The sequence below is a fragment of the Ursus arctos genome, chromosome X (assembly GCF_023065955.2).
Source record: "Ursus arctos isolate Adak ecotype North America chromosome X, UrsArc2.0, whole genome shotgun sequence".
Classification (NCBI taxonomy): Eukaryota; Metazoa; Chordata; class Mammalia; order Carnivora; family Ursidae; genus Ursus; species Ursus arctos.
The window spans coordinates 6,492,582-6,512,385 of NC_079873.1; the positions used below are offsets into that span (position 1 = coordinate 6,492,582).

The window sequence follows — 19,804 nt, forward strand, 5'->3', positions numbered from 1 at the left end:
TTTATTTATTTGACAGAGAGAGACAGCCAGCAAGAGAGGGAACACAAGCAGGGGGAGTGGGAGAGGAAGAAGCAGGCTCCTAGTGGAGGAGCCTGATGCGGGGCTCGATCCCAGAACGCCACGCACGCCCTGAACTGAAGGCAGACGCTTAACCACTGTGCCACCCAGGCGCCCCCTGTTGTTGTAGTTTTTAAGTCATCTGTACGCCCAGTGTGGGCCACACATGCATGACCCCAGGATCAAGAGTTGCATGCTCTGCCAACCTAGCCCGCCAGCCAGGTGCCCCAGAAAACCAGAGTCTTCCTGGCAGGTGTCATGCTGGGCCCTCCTCTGGGCACGAGGTCTGCTCTCTGTCAGCGTCCCGTGTCCTTCACTTGTGGATGTCAGCGGTGCCTGCCGGCCTGCCTCCCACGAGTTACTGCAGAGTGCGTTTGAACGAGATGGCAGAGTTCTTGGTCGTGCTTCAAGCAAACCGCCTCAAGTATTTGTTTCCCCAGAGGATGGAATACGACGAACTGTCATTTGCAGCCGTCACGCACGGGAATGAGCTGGTGTCCCTGCACTTCAGCCCCATTACATCAAGGAGGAAGAAGATGGAACTATTTGGTCCTCATGTCCAAGAGAGCTAAACCGTGTGTCCTTTCAAGTCCCGGTCTTCCGGGTCTGCCTGGGCGGCATCCACCCCTGCACTGGGTCGAGGGAGCAATGTCAGATTGTAAGAAAGGAAAGGTCTGAAAGTAGATGGAGAACTTGCAGTTCCTAGAGGTAGCGACGTTCATATGAATGGGAAAGTACTTGTTGTCGGTAGCTACAAACACGCGAAATTGGGCCTGATGTGAACGCACACTTCTGAGGGACATCGTACGTGTTTCACTTGATTTTACAGTCCTTTCTCATAATTATTGCTGCTCGTGACCTCGCCAGTATCCAGTACCAGTGATGGAATAGGGAAGCGTTACATGTTAAAGACCAATTGAGCAGCGGAGGAACGGTTGTCACGGGAATGAGGGCATGTAGCGATGGCGTGGCACTTATATCTGAAGGCTGGAATTCTGTGGATCAAAAGGAAACTTGTTTTCCAGTTTCACTTCCTCAACCGACCGTGCACTCTGCTGCTTTCTTGGTGACAGGAATAAATACCTCTCGTCCGTGAAGGAATGATCTCCATAAATAAGATATTCGGTGTTGAGGCGCCTGGGTGGCACAGCGGTTAAGCGTCTGCCTTCGGCTCAGGGCGTGATCCCGGCGATCTGGGATCGAGCCCCACATCAGGCTCCTCCGCTATGAGCCTGCTTCTTCCTCTCCCACTCCCCCTGCTTGTGTTCCCTCTCTCGCTGGCTGTCTCTATCTCTGTCGAATAAATAAATAAAATCTTAAAAAAAAAAAAAAAGAAATAGCAAAAAACTATTAAAAAAAAAAAAAGATATTCGGTGTTGGTCGAAGACTCCAGTCAGTCTGGATTTTGCAGAACGAGAGAGAGTGAGCAAAACGCAGAGCCCAGGATGGCTCACTCTCGTTCCAGCTACCGGGGTCTAGACACCTGACAGAGTGTCAGAGTTTCCCTAGCTGGGAAAGCCTGATGTGAGTCGGTCGGAAAAAATAACGTGTCACAGAAAATCCAAAAATGAGTTGAACCCAGTTGTTTGTCGGTAGAGTGTAAATGGTTAAATCCATTTCAGATCAACTCAGAGTATTAAAGATGAACCGAATTAATCACACATAATGGATACGCTGCATGTACGAAATCAATTATTCATAGTGTTTGGAAGACTTCCCTTCAATAAATTATGTTATCAGCTGCAAATTCCTATTTATTTCCATCGTGCCAAATAAATTCTTACCTCCCTTCCATCCAAATTACTGTGAAGTATGAATTGGTGTGATATGAAATGATAAGAGCACTCAGATCAAAGCCAGAACCCCAACAAATTTGTTGGGGTTCAAATCTACCACTTGGGAGCTGTGCACGTAGTCTAGGCCATTCCCTTAAACTCTCTAGAACCCAGCCTTTTTACCTACACAACGGGAATAATGAAGAGGGCTGCTGTGTTGTATAATGGACGTGAGGGGCTTTACAGAGGATACACGGACTCTGCACGTGGGGGCGGGGCAGGACGTGATGTTGTATAGGTGAGGGGACAGCCAGCCTTGCTGCTCAGGAATTTCCATAATGGCAACAGCTGATCCGTGCCTCCCGTTACTGAATTAAGAGATTATACTTTGTAGAATATATTTGCGTTAAACATCAGAACACACGGAAGCAGCTTAGTGTAGAGACTCCTTCCACACCGAGAGCCCGCAGCTCAGAGTGACTTGGAAGACTGGTGACGTTTTACCTGCGTACAGGGATCGCCCAGCCTCGGCTCAGTTGGCATTGGCAACCAGATAATCCTTTCTCGTAGGGGAGATGTCTTCTGTGCTGTTGGTGTGGAAAGGTATCCGTGGCCTCTACCCATTAGATGCTAATAGCACCGTCACCTCCCCCCCCCATCTGGTGACAAGCAGAAGTCTGTGCAGACATTGCCCTTGGGGCAGATGACCCTCAGGGGTCAGAACTGCCTGCAGTTGAGAACCACTTAAAATCTCTCCCGTGAACATGTGTTACTTATATAATTTTAATGGCATTTATTATTTAAAAAATTTTTTTAAAGATTTTATTCACTTGACAGAGGGAGAGCGTGAGCACAAGCAGGGGGAGCAGCAGGCAGAGGCAGAGGGAGACGCAGGCTCCCTGCTGAGCAACAAGCCCAAGGCGGGACTCGATCCCAGGACCGTGAGATCATGACCTGAGTCGAAGGCAGACGCTTCACTGACTGAGCCACTCAGGCCCCCTTTAATGGCACTTTAAAAAGATGGAATTGAAAGCTTCTATCCATACAGAAGCCTGCACACAGACGTTGATAGCACCTTTATTCCTCGTTGCCAAAACCTGGAAGCAACCAAGATGAGGTGTCTTTCAGTCGGTGAACAGTTAAATTAACCGCGGTCCGTCCAAATGACGGACGGTTATTCAGCGCTAAAGAGAAATGAGCTTGAATCAGGCCATGAGAACATAGGGGAGAACCTTGAACGCACATCACTGAGTGAAAAGAAGCTAATCTGAAAAGGCTGCGTACTCTAGGACTCCAACACCGGAATATTCTGGAACAGGAAAAATTAAGGAAACAGCATAAAAAGATCAGTGGTTGCCCAGGGTTGGGGGCAGAAGCGATGAGGAGGCAGAACACGGGATTTTGTAGGGGGACCGTAGGGATGGGTGCCTGTCACCGTATGTTTGCTTCAGTCCGTGGAGCGCGCAGCACCCAGAGTGAACCCTGGAGTAAACTGGGGGCTTCAGGTGGTAGTGACAGTGCAGGTTTGTCGACGTCCGCTCTGGTGGGGGATGTCGTGAATGGGGAGGCCGTGCGGGAGTGTGCGCAGGGGGCCGATGGGAGAGCTCTGCACCGTCTGCTTGCTTCTGCTGTGAACCTAACACTACTCTAAAAACGGAACTCTGTTTCAATATAATAATTTTCACAGGCAAAATAAATGAAGGATGTCGTTTCCAAACTGATTCGATTGTTCTGTTCAATTTCACACTTCTGGACCCATGAAAGAACTGGGAAGTTGTAGTGAAACTTTCTGCACTTGGATCCTGAAGGCCCCATGTTAATGTGCTGTGACATTTGCACGACTGTCCAGAGGACTCCTGGGGGCAGCTGCGTGAAGGCCCCAGGGACCAGAAGCCCGTCCTGCTGTTTCCCCTTCACTGTGGTTATTCTCTGTAACAAAGCGCACACCTGCTTTACTTCTGGAACAGAGCACTTTTTTCTTTGCACGTTGATTGTGTAAAGTCACCCTGATGCAATTTCAGGTTGTCTGTTTAAATGTAGTAATGAGTTACGTGTGCACAACTTGATAAATCCAGCACGGTAACGCCCCAGAGGCCACCCCAGCCCACAGCCTGTTTTCGTAGATCAAGTTTACTGAAATAGCCCCACACCTACCTGTTGGCGTATTGTCAGTTCCTGCGTTTGAGCTTCAGGCCGAGCTGAGTAGTTCTAACAGGGTACGGCTGCAGAGTCCAGACGCTTACTCTTTGGCTCTTTAAAGAAAAAGTGTGCTCACCCCTGCTCATGGCCCTGGCATTTGCCCTCTGTTGCCATGTCCAGATAGGTCTCCCAACTCTTAAGCTCGATTTCTGAAAAGGGGAGGGGAGTAAACAGAGGAGCCCATCGTAGGTAATAGCGAACAGTGAGAACATCGCATCTTTGGTGCTTTGGGAGTTCCTGTGAGTTTCTCTACATGTAAGATTCACATCGCATGTACCCGTGTGTATTTATTAAAATGGCTGGCTTGCACGCTCTCCCGTCAAAGATACAAAGCATCATTTTCTGTGATTTTAGAAGGAAGCATTGGGAGCGTTTGTGATAGAGGCACTTGGTAGCCCAGGCGAGTTTTGTATGAGATCGTACCAGCTGCTGGTGCGGCCATTGTTTCAAGACGGTTTCTCAGGACGCAGACTCTCAGATGGATTTGCGTGGGAGGGTCTCCGGGGTTAGAGACCAACATGTGTTGGAGAGTGGGGAGCAGGACTGGTTGGGCGTGGAGCTGCCGTGCCTTCTGGAAGGCCACTTCTGCCCCATTCTTCCAAGTCTGCCACCCCAATCAAAGCATTTCTTTCGCTTGAACTGGTCTTCAAGAGCAGAGGTTGTGACTTCTCAGCATTCCGTTCCTTAATCCATTACCTCAAGGTGTGTGTCCTCCGTAAATGCTGGACGCGACCTCTGTGTGCTGACGCTCGGACTTCCTGAGGATCCTGATGGGTCCGGGCTCTCTGCGGCTCGCCTCCAACAGTCCAGGGGCACTGTGTCGCGTTACCATCACGTAGGAATCCCTTACTGAAGGCAGAGTGCTGTCCGTGTCCAGGAATCACTCCATGTTAAATTTTCTTCTTTATGTTTTCTTCACCTCTAATGTGTCTTCCCCAGACTCATGAAGCACTTAAGAAGTGGAAGAAATCACAAAGGAGAATGTTAAATTGAGCAGAATACGTACAGGCAAAGACAACACGTGTCAATAATACACGGCCAATGTGTGTAACATATATACATACGTGCATACCTACATTCATAGACAGAATATATACTTATCCAGAGTGGCTTTGTCATCAACAGCGTAGTTCGATCTTGCTTTTTTGTCCAGTGCCGCAATCAGCCTTTTAATCAGAATGGTTATACCATTTACCACTGGCTATTTGTTTTGTATTTGTACCGTCTTGTGTTTCTGTTTTCCTTTCTTCCTGCATATGTTTGCATAAATTAAGAATTTTTTTCTGATCCTACTTTACCATTAATTTATTAACTGTACCTCTTTGTTTTAATGTTTAGTGTTTTTTTTTTTTTTTAAGATTTTGTTTATTTATTTGTGAGAGAGTGCACTGACAAGCAGGGGGTGGGGAGGGGCCCAGGGAGAGGGAGAAGCAGAGTCCCCGCTAAGCTGGGAGCCCCACTCAGGGCTCCATCCCAAGACCCTGGGATCCTGACCTGAGCTGAAATCAACAGTCCGATGCTCAACTGACTGAGCCACCTAGGCGCCTCAATTTTTAGTGTTCTTCTAAAGCTTGCGATAAGGGTCTTTAACTTGTCACAGTCGGCATCGGTGTCTGTTAACCACATCCTGTGTAAGGACCTAACAACAGTGTACGTCTGTTCTCTTTCCGTTCCTACTTCCTGGTACTACTGTTGTCATACATTGTACTTTTATATGTTTAAGAAACCACAAAACAGCTACTAATTTTGCATTAAACACTCAATTATATGTAAAAGAAATTTTAAAATGAGAAGAAAATGTTTTTCTCTTTACCGCCATGTTTACCCTTTCTGCCGCTCATCATGGCTTTGCAGGAATGCAGAGGTCCGTCTGAGCTCCTCATTTTTCCCCTTAAAGAACTTCCATTAATTTTCCTTGTAGGACAGGCGTGTTGGCATTGGAGTCTCCACATTTGTTTGTCTTAAAGAGTCTTTATTTAGTGTTTGTTTTTGAAAGCTCTTCTGTCTGGGAGTAGAATTTTAAGTTGACACATTCTTTGAGCTCTCTAAAGATTTCATTCCGTTGTCTTCTGGCTTACATCGTTTTTGACAAGAAGTTTGTGGGTTTTGTTAACTTTCCCTCTGGGTGTAATTTGTGTTTTTCTCTGGCTGCTTTTAAGAGTTTCTTTTTACTGCTGGTTTTCAGGAAATTGATTGTGTCTTATTAGGGTTTTCTCTGGTGTTTATCCTGCTTGGGGTTTGTTCAGCTTCATGGATCTGTTTTACCTTTTTTAACCTAGAATTTCCCAAACTTACTCGATCTTACAAGCTTTGCTTTTTCAGTAATACATGTTATCGTATCTAAGGACTGGCGTTTTATGAACAAATACTAAAATGAACCCCACCCCAAGTTTGGGCAATGTGAAAGTCAGTGTTTATTAGTCTTGCACGGTTTCTAACTCCATACTGTCTACTTGGACCATGGAGAATGGGGCGATAGAGAAAGCTCTTGGACATATCCCTGGTCGTGTGCAGAGTGTTCAAACGGGATGACTTGTGAAAGAGGTGTCACCGTAACTCTCTGCGTGTGACTGCCAGCTATATGGGCACACTTCACCAGTAGCCATTTTTCCAAACTTTTTCACGGTGGCACAGTAACAATCCATTGTCTAGTTCGTGTGCCCTAAAGGAGTTCGTGTGCCTACGGCCAACAATACATAAAGTGTTAATTCCAAAAACATTTGGACTAAATGTTTTCCATAGACATTGAACAACAGTGACAACAATATTGTCATCTGACCATGCAGACTTTTTAAAAAGATTTTTTTAAATTCATTGGAGAGAGGAAGAACAAGAACGAGTGGGGGGAGGGACAGAGAGAGAGAGAGAGAAAGAGAGAGAGAGGCAGACTCCCTGCTGAGCAGGGAGCCCGATGCAGGGCTCGGTCCTAGGACCCCGGGATCATGACCTGAGCTGAAGGCAGACGCTTAAACAGCTGAGCCACCCAGGTGCCCTGACCATGCAGACTGTTTTTAAAATAAAAATGTTTTAAGATGTTCCTTGTTTTTAATTTATATGTTTATGACATATAAGCTTGTTTTTAAAGAACATCAAAGTTTAGGCCCTTGGAATTTGTGTACAAAATTAGTATCTTTTATCATTAACAATACAAAAACATTTTTCCTGGGTCGAAAGCGTAACTTTAAAAGGGAAGGGGTTCCATCGATGTTGTCTCTTTTGCCTTATATATAAATAGGGCACATGTTTACTACAGGGGCAAGAATTAGTTCACCTAAATTAAGTGTATTCCAAAAGTGAGTTTTTTTTTTTTTTAAAGATGAGATAAGATATGAGGAAATAATTCATGCATTGTGACTTTTCACTTTGCAGTACCCATTTGCCTAGTTCAGTGAGTAAAAGGAGAAATGAGGATGATGGCCTGATTAATTCCCAGTGGATAAAGGTTTATCTGGAACTGCCCTATTTCTCGATACTATTATAATATTAAAAGTGATGTTTATTTTTGTAAGTCATTACCATCTTGGCACACTTGTGTTCGTTTTAGTCAGGCACTGTCATCTTTAGATTTCTAGCTTCCAACATCTGAAAAGTGTGTTTTTATATTTCTCTTGGAGAGCACACAGCCTTCCAACAGCAAAACCTCAATTAATTGGAATGTCTAGTGACCGATGTGTTGAGTCAATCAGAAAATCGTCTTTTGAATTTCAACATATTGTTGGAAAGCCGTTCAGAGCGGACTTTGAGAGAGTCGGGCAAACCACGGCAGAGTGACCGTGAGGCGTCCTCACCCCTGGGACACCTGTGTGCGTGAAGGAGCCTGCCGGAAGTGAAGCCCCACGAAGACGGTGTTCCCAGAATTCCTGCTGCCTACGGCTCAGAGCCGTGAGCCAATCCTGACAGCAGAATGACGATTTATTGTGTGAGATCACCTGGTGTGACGCAGTGATTGGTGTGGCCTGGGGTCCAGCGGTGAAGACGCAGCATGAGGGTCTGGTTGGCAGGCTCCTTTCATTGTTTAATAAAGGATGACGTGAGTTTAAAGCACTGGGATTCTAGTCTACCAGGAAATAGTATTTATATAGTTAAGCATTTAATTTATGATCAGTGAAAACGTATGTTTGTCTGTTTGACTTAATGATTCATGTGGGCTATTGGTTTTAAAAAATTGGGGCAATGACGAAGGAAGCATTATGGCAGTCTACGGAAGCACCCCCTAGACTCTAACTTCTGAATCTAAGACCGGCGTGAAAGTGTTCTTTCACCTTCTGATATTTCATAGTACAAATCAGAAGTCATGAAGAACTTAATCTAAAACCTGTTCTGTGAAAATAAAGTTTCTTAACCTTGGCATTTTGGACATTTTGGGGGCGGATCCGTCTTTCTTGTGGGGAGGCTGTCCTGGGAGGTGTAGGATGTTTAGTGGCCTCCCTGGTCTCTCCCCACTAGTTGCCATTGGACCCCCTCCTCCAGGTGTAACGGCCAAAAATGTCTCCAGACCGTGCCTAATTGATCCTGGGGTGGAAGGCGCCGGCGGCGCTGGCTGAAAGCAGTGTGTTACAATGCAGATGCCCTGTGATAATTGCACGCTTTTATTAGGTATCACATGCATGGATCAGTATGAAATTTTAGTATTACGTTTAAGAAGGTACGTGGACAACCGTTGTCAAGCTCAACTGCCCCTGATGAATCGAAGCGGAAATGTGAGCAGCCCTGAACTCAGAACTTTGGTGCTAAGCCTGGGGAGGTGGGAAAGGGCGGCAAGGGCAAAACAAAACCAGTCCAGGTTCTCTGGTTGCCTGATAACACTTTGAGGAGCTCCTGAGTGGGAGAGCAGTTTGCTTCGCTCCACGTAGAGAGAGAGAATTCTTCTTCTTCTTGGTGCTCACTGTGCAGAGCTCTAGCTGTCTGTCCTTTGCCTGCTGGAGCTCTTAGGCAGGCAGGTTCCCTGGCTCCCTCCTGTACGTCTGTTCCCTGCGCAGATCTCTCTGCCTGTCCCGTCTGCATCTGTCAGTCCTGGAGAGGATGAGGCTTCCACGAAGGAGGATCAAAGCAAACTGATGTAGGGCAGTTCCCCTGCAAGGGGGTACGCCCCAAGGGATGGAAAATGGGGGCTCAACGCAGACTTGTGCACGAGTGTTCATAGCAGCCCCAGTCACGATGGGCAGAAAGTGAACGCAAGCCAGAACGCCCCGCATCTGATGGATGGACCAAGTGTAGTTCATCCATACGGTGGAACAGTATTCAGCCGCGAAAAGGAATGAGTGCCGAGACGCGCCTTATCGTGGCGGAACCTTGAAAGCATTTTGCTTCGTGAAAGCAGCCAGTCACAAAAGCTATTGGATGCTTCCACTGTCGTGTCGTGTTCAGAATAGGCAAATCCAGAGAGAACGTAGACTGGCAGTTGCCAGGGCCGCCGGCAGAGGGAATGAGCAGTCACTGCTTAATTGGGTACAAGGTTTCCTTTTGGAGTGACGGAAATGTTTTGGGACTTGACAGAGGGGATGTTTGCACAACATGGCGAGTGTTGTCAGGGCCCTGTACCTCCCCCGTGGAGGGACTGCTGGGACAGGTCTACACTGTGCCTTACCTAGAGCTGAGGAGCAACCAGGAAGTTGTGACAAAGTCCTTTTTATATTCATTATTACCTTTGAGAATAAAGAACATATTGCATTTGTGAATGCATTGGCATTTCACACCAATACCTCGCAGTACATGAACGTTCTTGCCAGTACTGCTCACTGGTGGTGGTTCTGGGTACTGATCGTGGGAAAATCAGTTACAATTAAATATTGGAAGATCAGATTTATTGTTTCTATCAATAAACTAATTTTGACATGTTTCATAAGCGGAAGAGTGTTGGTAACCAGTCCTATTTTCCCGTTTTTGTGTGTTTATAACACACAGATGATGTTAATTACACTTCCTGAGTTTAACAACATATATAAAAGATAATCTTCAATTCCAAGAGTTACCATCTGTTTTGGACCACAGAATAAGAATTTGATTCTAAAGGTTTTTCTGAACAGCTTGTAATAGGAGCTGTTTATATATTAATTACTTATTGAATTATTATGGATTTTAGTGTTTTAATTTCCAAGCAATTTGGGGCTTATTGTGGTGACATCTGCTCATATTTTGATACTTCATGGTATTTAGCGATTTCATCATAAGGCTGTTTTTTCCCCCCCGTGGTAATTTACAACTCAATCCCGAAAATAGTAATTTGCTTTCTGCTTCAGGTACTGTGAGGAGTATTGTCCTATTTTATCTCTACTACAGAATTTTTTTCATTACAAAATGTATTTTTATTTTATGAGCAAAATCAATATTCCTTTATGCCTGCTTCCCTCTGGTGAATAGTTTCTGTTCAAAGAGGTGTAGGGAAATTTTGTTTAAATATCATTATTTTTCTTCAATGGTAGATTTTTAAAAATTGCCCTGGTTATTACTTATATCTTACATATCCTTATGGTGTTTTTAAAAAAATGTACTGTAATGAAACTTAAGCGCCTATGAACCTACCTGTAAAATCTTTTCAACTGCCTTTCTTTGAGCAGTGTAGCTATAAACATGACTCATTGGGGATAATTTCCTTGAATTTCCTTAAAACATTTCATGAGGGTCTGCATTCACTTAATAAGAAACAGCTTTATTCATAAGCTTCACTCGTGAATTTGAATTATATTAACCCTGGCACCTTCTTATCGCTTATGATTAAACAAGAATTGAGAGAAGATGGCAGGCAGTTCATTTCCTTAGATTTTGAGCTTATAGACAATATTAGATAATTTAAATGTAGGACGCTGGATTCATTCATAACCAAGGAAGTTTTATGAGGAAGAAGGTAATTACTGTTAAGTCAATGCTAGTTGATTGCTTAGTGTTTATACTGGCCGAAAAGTAGAAACACGTTTTCGATGCGAAGGTTAACTTAGGAGCTTACAGATCTGGCTTCTTCAGAAGTGCACATGGGGGAACGCTCGTGAAATTGAGATGCATGACAACACCAATGGGTAAGTGGAACCATAGTGAGTCTAGTGCCTTTCCTTTGCTTTATTTTGGGGAAGCCGAAAGGGAAAAAAAAGATTCTGACGCTGTTTCTGTGTGTTTATGAGCACAGAATATAGCAAGGTGTGTATATACACGTGGACATGCATGCAATATCGTCATAAACATTAGCCCAAGTAATGTCTATAAAATTTCCTTAAAGCGTGGTTTCTTCCCTTAGAGGTATGTGTAGTTTAGTTTCTTGGTTGCAGAGGACATAGTCCCGAAAACAAAAGCATTTTGGATAGGCTCTGATGATCAGTAAACGATAGCAGTAGCAATATCTGAACTAAAATTAATTTTATTTACTTTGAGACTCTTCCCTTTCGGGATTTCGACACATACGACGGTACGGGCTGGCCTCCCTCCTTTCTCGCCTTTCACTTTGCAAGCCAACCTGCGGTGTCTGCGTTCAAGTGTAAGACAGAGATTGTGACGTCATAAAATGAGTGACATTTGAGTTGAGATGATAAAGGGAAACAATGCCACCGATTTGAAAAGGAAAAAAACCCACGAAATGGGAGAGGCTAGAGGTGAATACTTCCCAAAGAATTTTAAGTTTTTTCTTCGTATCTCCTCGTTTCTCACCAGCCGGCTCCTGGCAGACACTTTGCAGTTTCTATGATCGGATGCTGGGGCGCTCACTGGTTCAAAGGTCTACACATGAAGTCACCATAAAGGTAAGCGGCCCAACCTGCTGTTGCATCTTGGTCCTTGAGCTGAAATCCCGTGGACAAGTGGAAGTGCGTTTTGCCCAAACCGAACATCTTCTGTTTTAAAAGAGCTTTTTTCAAGTTGCGGGCCTTTGCCGTAGCCGAAATTGCAGGTGGTGGGTAGGACACCGTGAAGTCATTATGGGCTCTGTATAGGTAATTCTAAACGATGAATTCACCTTTTATTGCCTTCCAAGAATTGTGGATACTGAACCAGTTATTACAAACTTTTCTGGGTCTTACCAGGAGAGGATGACACCTTCTAACACCAAATCTTGTCAACATTGTGTATTAAAATTAAGCCGAAACATTAATTATGATTAGACGCATGAGTATAGATTTTATCTCTTGTAACTTAATTCTGTAGTTTATTAGTTTATTTTTAAAATTTTTAATATTTAATTTTTTTTTTTTTTTTACAAGTCTCTACACCCAGCGTGGGGTTTGAACTTAGAACCCTGTGATCAAGGGTTGTGTGCCCTACTGACTGAGGCAGCCACGGTCCCTGTGCTTTATTAGTTTCGTAATGCAGTTTGTGTGTATCTGCAAACCGATTGGCTAATTAACCCTGAAACTTAATTAAAACAACAGGTAGATCATTACACCTGTTACAGAGCTAGGAGATGATAAAGTTTCCAGAAGAGCAAATCCAACAGGTGCCAAGACATGGGATTTTAGGGTCTGATTTCATTATTTACTTTTTGTATTTGTATTTTTTTTCTTTATCAATTTGGTTGCCTTTTCCTTTTTTTTTTATTTTTTATTTTCGTTCTATGTTCAGTTAATGAACATAGAAGTATTATTGGTTTCAGAGGTAGATGTCAGTGACTCATCAGTCTTATATTACACCCAGTGCTCATTACATCACGTGCCCTCCTTAATGTCCATCACCCAGTTACCCCATCCCCTGACCCACCCACCCCCTCCCCCCGGCAACCCTCAGTTTGTTTCCTATTTTTGTCTTCATTTTTTTTTTTTAGGGGGAAAAAAAAACCCCTATAGAGCCTTCATAATTTTAAAAAACATAACGATGGAAATTTGGGGAAGAATTTTGCTTATTGCTTTAAAAAGTTCAATCAGGACTAAAGTGATAGGCCTACATTTAACTACAGTAAGAATCTTGAGGTATTTTTGTTTAAAACCAAGTACGTAAAGGGGCAGCTGGGTGGCTCAGTCAGTTAAGCGTCTGACTCTTGCTTTTGGCCCAGGTCATGATCTCAGGGTTGTGCGATCGAGCCCTGCATGGGGCTCTGTGCTGGGTGTGGAGCCTAGCTTAAGGTTCTCTCTCTGTCTCCCCCCCCCAAAAAAAACACCCAAGTATGTAAAAATAGCAAAGTAATGTATAAGAATCTTGGTATTTTACGGAAGTATTTGAAAAATGTAGTTTGCTAATAAAAACAAAAATTTGCAAAATGTGAATGTAGCTGAGTTTGTGACTGGCTTTAACATAGTATTTTCAAGAGTCATCCGTGTTGTAGCCTGAATCCTCTCTGTGGCTGAGTAATACTCCATTGTATGGTTTACCACATTCTGTTGCAGATCGCTCATCAGTTGGTGGACGTTTGCGTTGTGTTTACCTTTCGGTTATTATGAACCATCATTATTCATATTACTGCTGTTCTGAACGTTGTGTACAGGTTTCTGTGCAGACGTCTTCTCCATTTGTGTTGGGTCTGTGTCAGGGAGTAGCAGTGATGGGCTGCATGGTGACTGTGTTTCACGTTTACTGAGCTGCCAGGCTTTTTCATCAGTCCGTACTTTTTGAAATGGAGTTGAACCATCTTCCGAATGTCAGAGGGACGACGGGAGAGGGCTGTCGGTCCTCGGTGTTTCGGCTGGGAGTTCACTCAGTACGGAGGGAACAGAAGCTTCCATTGAGTGGAGCACACGTTGAATTCCTACTGTGTGGGAGGCGCTGGTGTGGAGCTTTAGAGATGACTTTGGAGCTTGGGCTTTGAGCCACGGCAGAGCGTGGCGGTGGTGTTTCCTGCTCTCAGGGTTCAGGGGCTGCTTTGTTCCTGAGGACGTGCGCACGTTGGGGCATGCCCTGCAGGTCAGCGGGCGGGCGGCTTCACGCTGCGGACAGACAAGGCAGACGGTTGTCCAGTGTAGAAACGGGACACGCTTCGGTAGGGCTGGCAGAACCAGAGCAAGGGCAGCATTTTCTGTCACAGGCCGGAGAGTAAGTCACTGAGGCTTCGTGGGCCAGCCGGCCTCTGTTACAGCCGCTCGGCTCTGCCGCTCTCGTGTAGAGACAGCCGTCCATCGTACGTAAATGAGTGGACACGGGTGAGTGCCAATAAAACTTTATTGACGGACACTGGAATTTGAATGGCAGATCGGTTTCATGAGTCATGAAATAGGATTCTTTTGATTTTCTTTTTCAACCATTTAAAAACATAAAGACTAGTCCTAGCTCGCAGGCCTGACGAGGGGAAGTAGCAAGAGGGGTTTGGCCCCAGGCCACCGTCTGCTGACTCTCACTAGAGGAACGCACCTGTTTGTCTCTGCCTCCCCGAACTTGGCTTTGTGAATTGGAGGGCATCTTGGGGTATAGCTCTGCGAGGCCCATGATGTGATTACGACAGAATCCAAACCGTGGTTACTTGGCAAAGGCCCTGCGGATGTTCAGGGAGCTACGAGTTGTAGGAATTTGAGGGCTGTCCTGCCCTGTCATGAGCAGCGGTCCTGGACTTGTGTACCCGCTTTAACTAAGGGTTCTCAGTCAGGGGCAAGCCCTCACCCCTTCCCAGGGGACATTCGGCCACGTCTGGACGCAGTTTGTAGGGGGACGGGTGCTGCTGGCGTCTGGGGGGCAGAGGCCAGGATGCTGCTCCGCGTCCTACGGTGCACAGGACGCCCCGCCGCCGGGATGTAGCTGGTGCCGCGTGTCAGGAGCACCAAGATTGGCAGAGCCCACTCACTACCGCTGTCGGTATTTTGTTCTGTATGGTAAGTCTCACCAGCCTTGTGGTGAAATGACATGTAAGCTGCTGAGCATTTGATGATAAAACTGAGTTCCTGCATTTGCTGACATAAATAAGAGGGCCCTGGACTCTCATCTGATACTGAGGTTCTTAATATTTAAGTATTTTCTTTTTTTAAGATTTCATTTGAGAGAGAGTTAGCGAGCGAGAGAGAGCACGAGTGGGGCAGAGGGAGAGGGAGAAGCAGAGTCCCCGCGGATCAGGGAACCAAGGACCTGGGATCATGACCTGAGCCGAAGGCAGGTGCTTAACGCTTAACCGACTGAGCCACCCAGGCGTCCCTTCAAGTGTTGTTTTAAAAGGTGTTTTTCTTATTCATTTAAATTGAAGCATCAACCAGTGCTGTCTGTGAAGACAACACAGTGTCTCAGACACTGCATCGCCAGCCCGCGCGTCTTCCTCAAGTTCGTGGGAGGGCCTCATGTACGTTGTGGACAAGCTGTTTCCAATTTTTCCGTCTTAAAGATAATTGAATCTGTACATTGATTTACCGATGCACTGGAAGTATTAGCTCAAACCAACGTCATGGGAAAAGCAGTACTGTTCTGCGGAGGCCGTAACTGGCCGTGTCTCCAAGGCGGTCTGCTTTGCAGTCTGGGGCGCATGAGCTTGCACTGCAGTGTGTAGAGGGGAGGGGACGAGGAAAGGACAGTCATGCTCTTTGTGCGTACATCGTCTGGCTCTTGTGACGCAGCCTGTCTGAGCAGCGGTTTGCTGTTACTAGCTTGAGCACTTTTAGGAAGGCTTCCTTCTGGGTCTTCCCCGTGGACGGGCCCAGACGTGTCAGTGAACAGGGTGGCCAGTTTGCACAGTTGGAGAGAGGACTCTGTGGCCACTTGGGAGGCACGCAGGCGGTTTTGGAGGTAACCCCAGGGACCGGACGCCTTTCCTGTCACGTCAGCATCGGCCATTGATGTGCACAAGGGCTTTGGATGAAGGCCCCCAGCCAGCCATGAATTAACCCAGAAGGGCGGCCAAGCGCAGAAAGGACCCTTTCTGAATGCCTCACCCTGGGGATGTTTTTTCTTCCGTGAAGAGCGGCTTTATTTTCCTAACACGAGCCCCTCCTCTGCTCTCCAGCCCTGTAGCCTCATTTCCTCCTTAGAAGCGCTGAGTCGTTCTCATGCAGATTATTTCTGGAGACACTGCCAGGTTTTAATTACATTTTAATGAATGTGAAAACAGTTCACGTTCATAGGAGAAGATTTGGAAAATAGGAAAAGCAAACACGGAGAGAGAACTCTAGCGAAATTCCACCCCCAGAAGTAGATGGGAGACTTTTCGGAGGGTTATCTTCCGTGTGTGTGTATGTGTGTGTGTGTGTGTGTGTGTGTGTGTGTGTGTGTCTGTGTGTGTATGCAAAACAAAATTTGGCATCGTGCACGTTCCATCTTGAAACCTACTTATTTTCCTACATAACACTGTATCATGGACGTTTCCCTGGTCATGAAATACTCTTTCAAGGACTCCATCTTATTCTACTGGTTTATTCCCATATTTTAAATGGTAGTACTGTTGCTAAGACTCTAGTAATAAAATAATAGTTGTTTGATTATATTTATAATTTTGGGCCATCTGACTGCAAGTAAATAAATAAGTTTAGTGGAAATCTTATCTTTGGGGGGTGTCTTTTCTTACTGTAAAATAAAGACATCTACTCAGTGGTAAATGACGGAAAGTCCAAGAAAGTAAGCAACCAGCGTGAAACCCCGTTCATGTTTTCATGTGTTTTCCTCCCAGTATTTTCCACGTGTATATCTTCCCGTAATCGGGGTCAAACTGTAAATGCCATAATTTATTGAATCATGCCGTCATTGAACAGCAAAGTGTTTGCATAGCTACATGTTGTCTTAATGACACTTACGTAGGAGAAAGAGATAATGCAGAGTGATAAAGCGAGCCTCTTTCACCTCCAACGTAAGCTGGTCCCCAAGCAGATTTTAGAGAAGGACGGTATGGAAGTGTTATTACACGCATTAAAAATTTCATCTTCAGCTGACCACTGATTGTGTAAAAAAATAAACCTCGTTCCGTTGAAAGAGAGAAACACATCGCAAGGGAAACAAACAGGGAGGGTAGGACCCACGACACTCGAGTCAGAACGTCCACGGAGAAACGCAGGAAGTGCCTTTTGTGGGATGAGGTCATTTCGAGCAGATTTTCCAGCTGCTCTGGCTCTCGGTCCTCAGGCGGCATGGAGACAAGTCACAGAGAGCTGAGCCTTTTCCAGAAGATTACTTTAAGCCATGGATTCTTCCAGCGTCAACGCCAGCGGGCGAGGAGGGACGAGAAATCAGACAAACTTTCTTCCATCCCCAGAGGAAAGGGCTGCTTTAAAAGAGTTCAGGAGACGATTTCACAATGGGGCAGATTGTTAGAAGAGAAGCTTTTCCCGCTAATGATGCTGGACGAGCACTGTTCTCCTCCTTTAATCCTGTGTGCTCTGCTCACTGTTTCGGGACAAGGCCCCCTCCTGTTGGCAAGACTCGGGCCCTTTCTGCCTTTCCCTTCCGCGCCAACTCCCAAGTAGGTCTCTTGGGGTTACGACGTTTAAGGTAATTAAATGGCCATTCAGACTCTGTTGTTTTGGGGCGATCCCCTCCCTTCCTGGAGAATGCTAGCCTAGAAAACCCCGTAAGTACGTGCTAAATCGAATGAAACCCTTCAGCGACATTTCTCTGTGACTGAACTTTGCACTGATTTGGGAAGGGAACCGTGATTAATAGGACTTTCTGCCACCTCGAGATGCAGTTGCAAAAAGCAATACTATAAATAACTCATCTTCCGCTTCTCCGCGGCTTCAACCCCAAGTGCCCGAGCGTCCTGGAACGCTTCTGTTCGGCGGGGCGCTGTGCACACGTGCTCAGCCCTTGGCCCGCTGCCCCCACGTCTTCAGGCAGCTCCAGGAGGGGATGTTGTGGCTTTCCTTCGCTGTGGGGGGGGGTGCTTCTCCCCTTCCCTCCCACTGAAGACCTCAGATCAACCTGATGGCAGGTGTCTCAGATCACAACTGGGTCAGGCCAGAAAGGACACGCGTGTGCACTCATTAAGAACCTGTTTGGGTTTTTGTTTTTTGTTGTTGTTTCCCATCTGTTTGAGGCCAAGGACGGTGTCCTGGTGCCACCACAGCTGTCTTTTATCCTGGAACTGGAGAGGTTGGGAAGCAGCACTGGAGTTCTCAGAACTGGAGTTGGGCACGGATGCCGTTCTGGAAACCCGCTAGATGTGGTGTCTCCGGATGGTGCTGGCTTTGACGGGTTTACACGTGCTGCTGGCGTGTTTGCAGACCACCGAGGAACCGTTCCCAGGGGACCAGCCCCGAGCCCGTTTGCTGAGGGTGTTGTGTCCCTCCGATGCCTCCAGAAGGCTTGCTTCACTCTCTTTGGGGACGTGCACCGTCGGCCGAATACGAGGAGTAGTTAGCAAGTCGTGGATCTCTGCTGTGCCTGAGGCCCTGCTCTGAGAATTTCTGTACAAACGCTGAATTCTCACAGCCTCTCCCGGGCGTAGGGCTGTCGTGATCCAACGTTAGGAGATGAGAAGCTGAGTCACGTAACCTGCCCGCCAACCTGGAGCTAGAAAGGGGTTGGGGGTATGATGAAAAGTCAGACTGACTGGCTCTTAGTTCCCAGGCGCCCTGAATCCCACACATTTGTACCCTGACGGTTGTAGCCAGCGCAGGCATGTGCCTGCGAAAATCCTTCTTCCAGAATGAAGACAGGACACAGGCCAGCTTGCCTCACATGATAGACGTTAACGGCGTTTCACAGCAAACCGTAGCACAGACGGAGTTCTTCCTGCCCTGGGTCCAGGGCAGCGTCTGGTACGTCGTACAAGGTCAAATTGTTCTTTACACAGCAGCCCCCCCCCCCACTCACACACATACACACACAGTCATACACTCATACAACACACACACACACACACACACACCACACATGGCTCCTGTACTGCTTTTCTGTCTCCCTGTTCCCATCATCCTCCCCAGATGCTGTCTTCATCAGCAGGAATTTACGCTCCCCCTCTTCCAAAGTTTCCCTCCTTGGAACCCGGCCCCCCACTCCCCGTAATACTTTGTGTGGCTTATGGGGGGGCTTAAGTGTTGGCGCCTTTCATTATTTGCATAGAGATCTTACTAAACAGCTTAAAGGAAGAGGTGTGCGTGAGTGCGTGCGTGTGTCAGTGTGCGTATGAATGTGTTTAATTCCTAGTATTGCCAAAACACCATGCCTTGAATCTAGGAGATACTCGGTAATTTCTCCATTACCTCCTCATACCTCATTCTCCCCACACGCTTGCTTTCCTAAGAGGACTTTGTTGGAAATAGTGCACGGTGCTGAGAGCTCGGTAAAGCACGCAGCCAGAGTTAGGGCCGTGATGGGATTGGCAGCCCTGCGGCGCCTCTGAACAGACCCACGTCAGCCTCCCCGTGTCCGGTGTGCCTGGCCTGTGTTCTCATTTCAAATATCTGAGTCTTTACTGGAGGGAAGGCAGGGTGAGGTGAAGTTAGGGAACTCACTCTTTACTGTGGGGTTGTTATTTCGGCTATTGAGTGGCGAGAAAGGCCTTCAAAACAGGGACTGGTGCACACGGGCCACGATGAATCGGCCTATTGAGTGTGAAGCCCAGAACCTCATCGGGCGGGGACGGTGGCCGAGTGCGTCTGCCAAGCATCTGCAGGAAAGGACTCTCTGGAAAGGGGACATGAGAGGTCATGAGGACCCAAGAGAAATGTCCTGTGGCCCCAGTATGCTGCCCCTTAAAATCAAACCGTTGGTCATTTCACGTTGTCCCATTTTCTTGACATGAAGCGTATAAATTAAAAATCAGACTGAGGAGTTCCCTGGAGGAATCCCAAATCATAGAGATGAAAAGTAGACTGAACAGAGGGTGCCAGGGACCAGGGGATGGGGGAAGTGGGGGGTTAGTGTTTAATGGAGTTCCAGTTTGAGAAGATGAGAAGGTTCTGGAAATGAACGGTGGGGATCGTTGTACAACAGTATGAATGTCTTTAACGAGTTGTACA

The 19,804-nt window shown here is 46.4% G+C and overlaps 1 protein-coding gene across 5 annotated transcripts in view; it reads left to right on the forward strand.

Annotated features, from left to right (window-relative positions):
- The window catches only part of TBL1X (transducin beta like 1 X-linked), a 213,502-nt gene that overhangs the window by 139,223 nt on the left and 54,475 nt on the right, over positions 1-19,804 (forward strand). For 3 of the 5 annotated variants that reach the window (XM_057309975.1, XM_057309974.1, XM_057309978.1), the window contains exon 3: positions 11,670-11,758. The exons of the other annotated variants lie outside the window; for them this stretch is intronic. The gene's annotated coding sequence lies outside the window, so the exon portion shown is untranslated. The remainder of the gene's footprint in view (positions 1-11,669; positions 11,759-19,804) is intronic. 5 annotated transcript variants of the gene reach the window in all.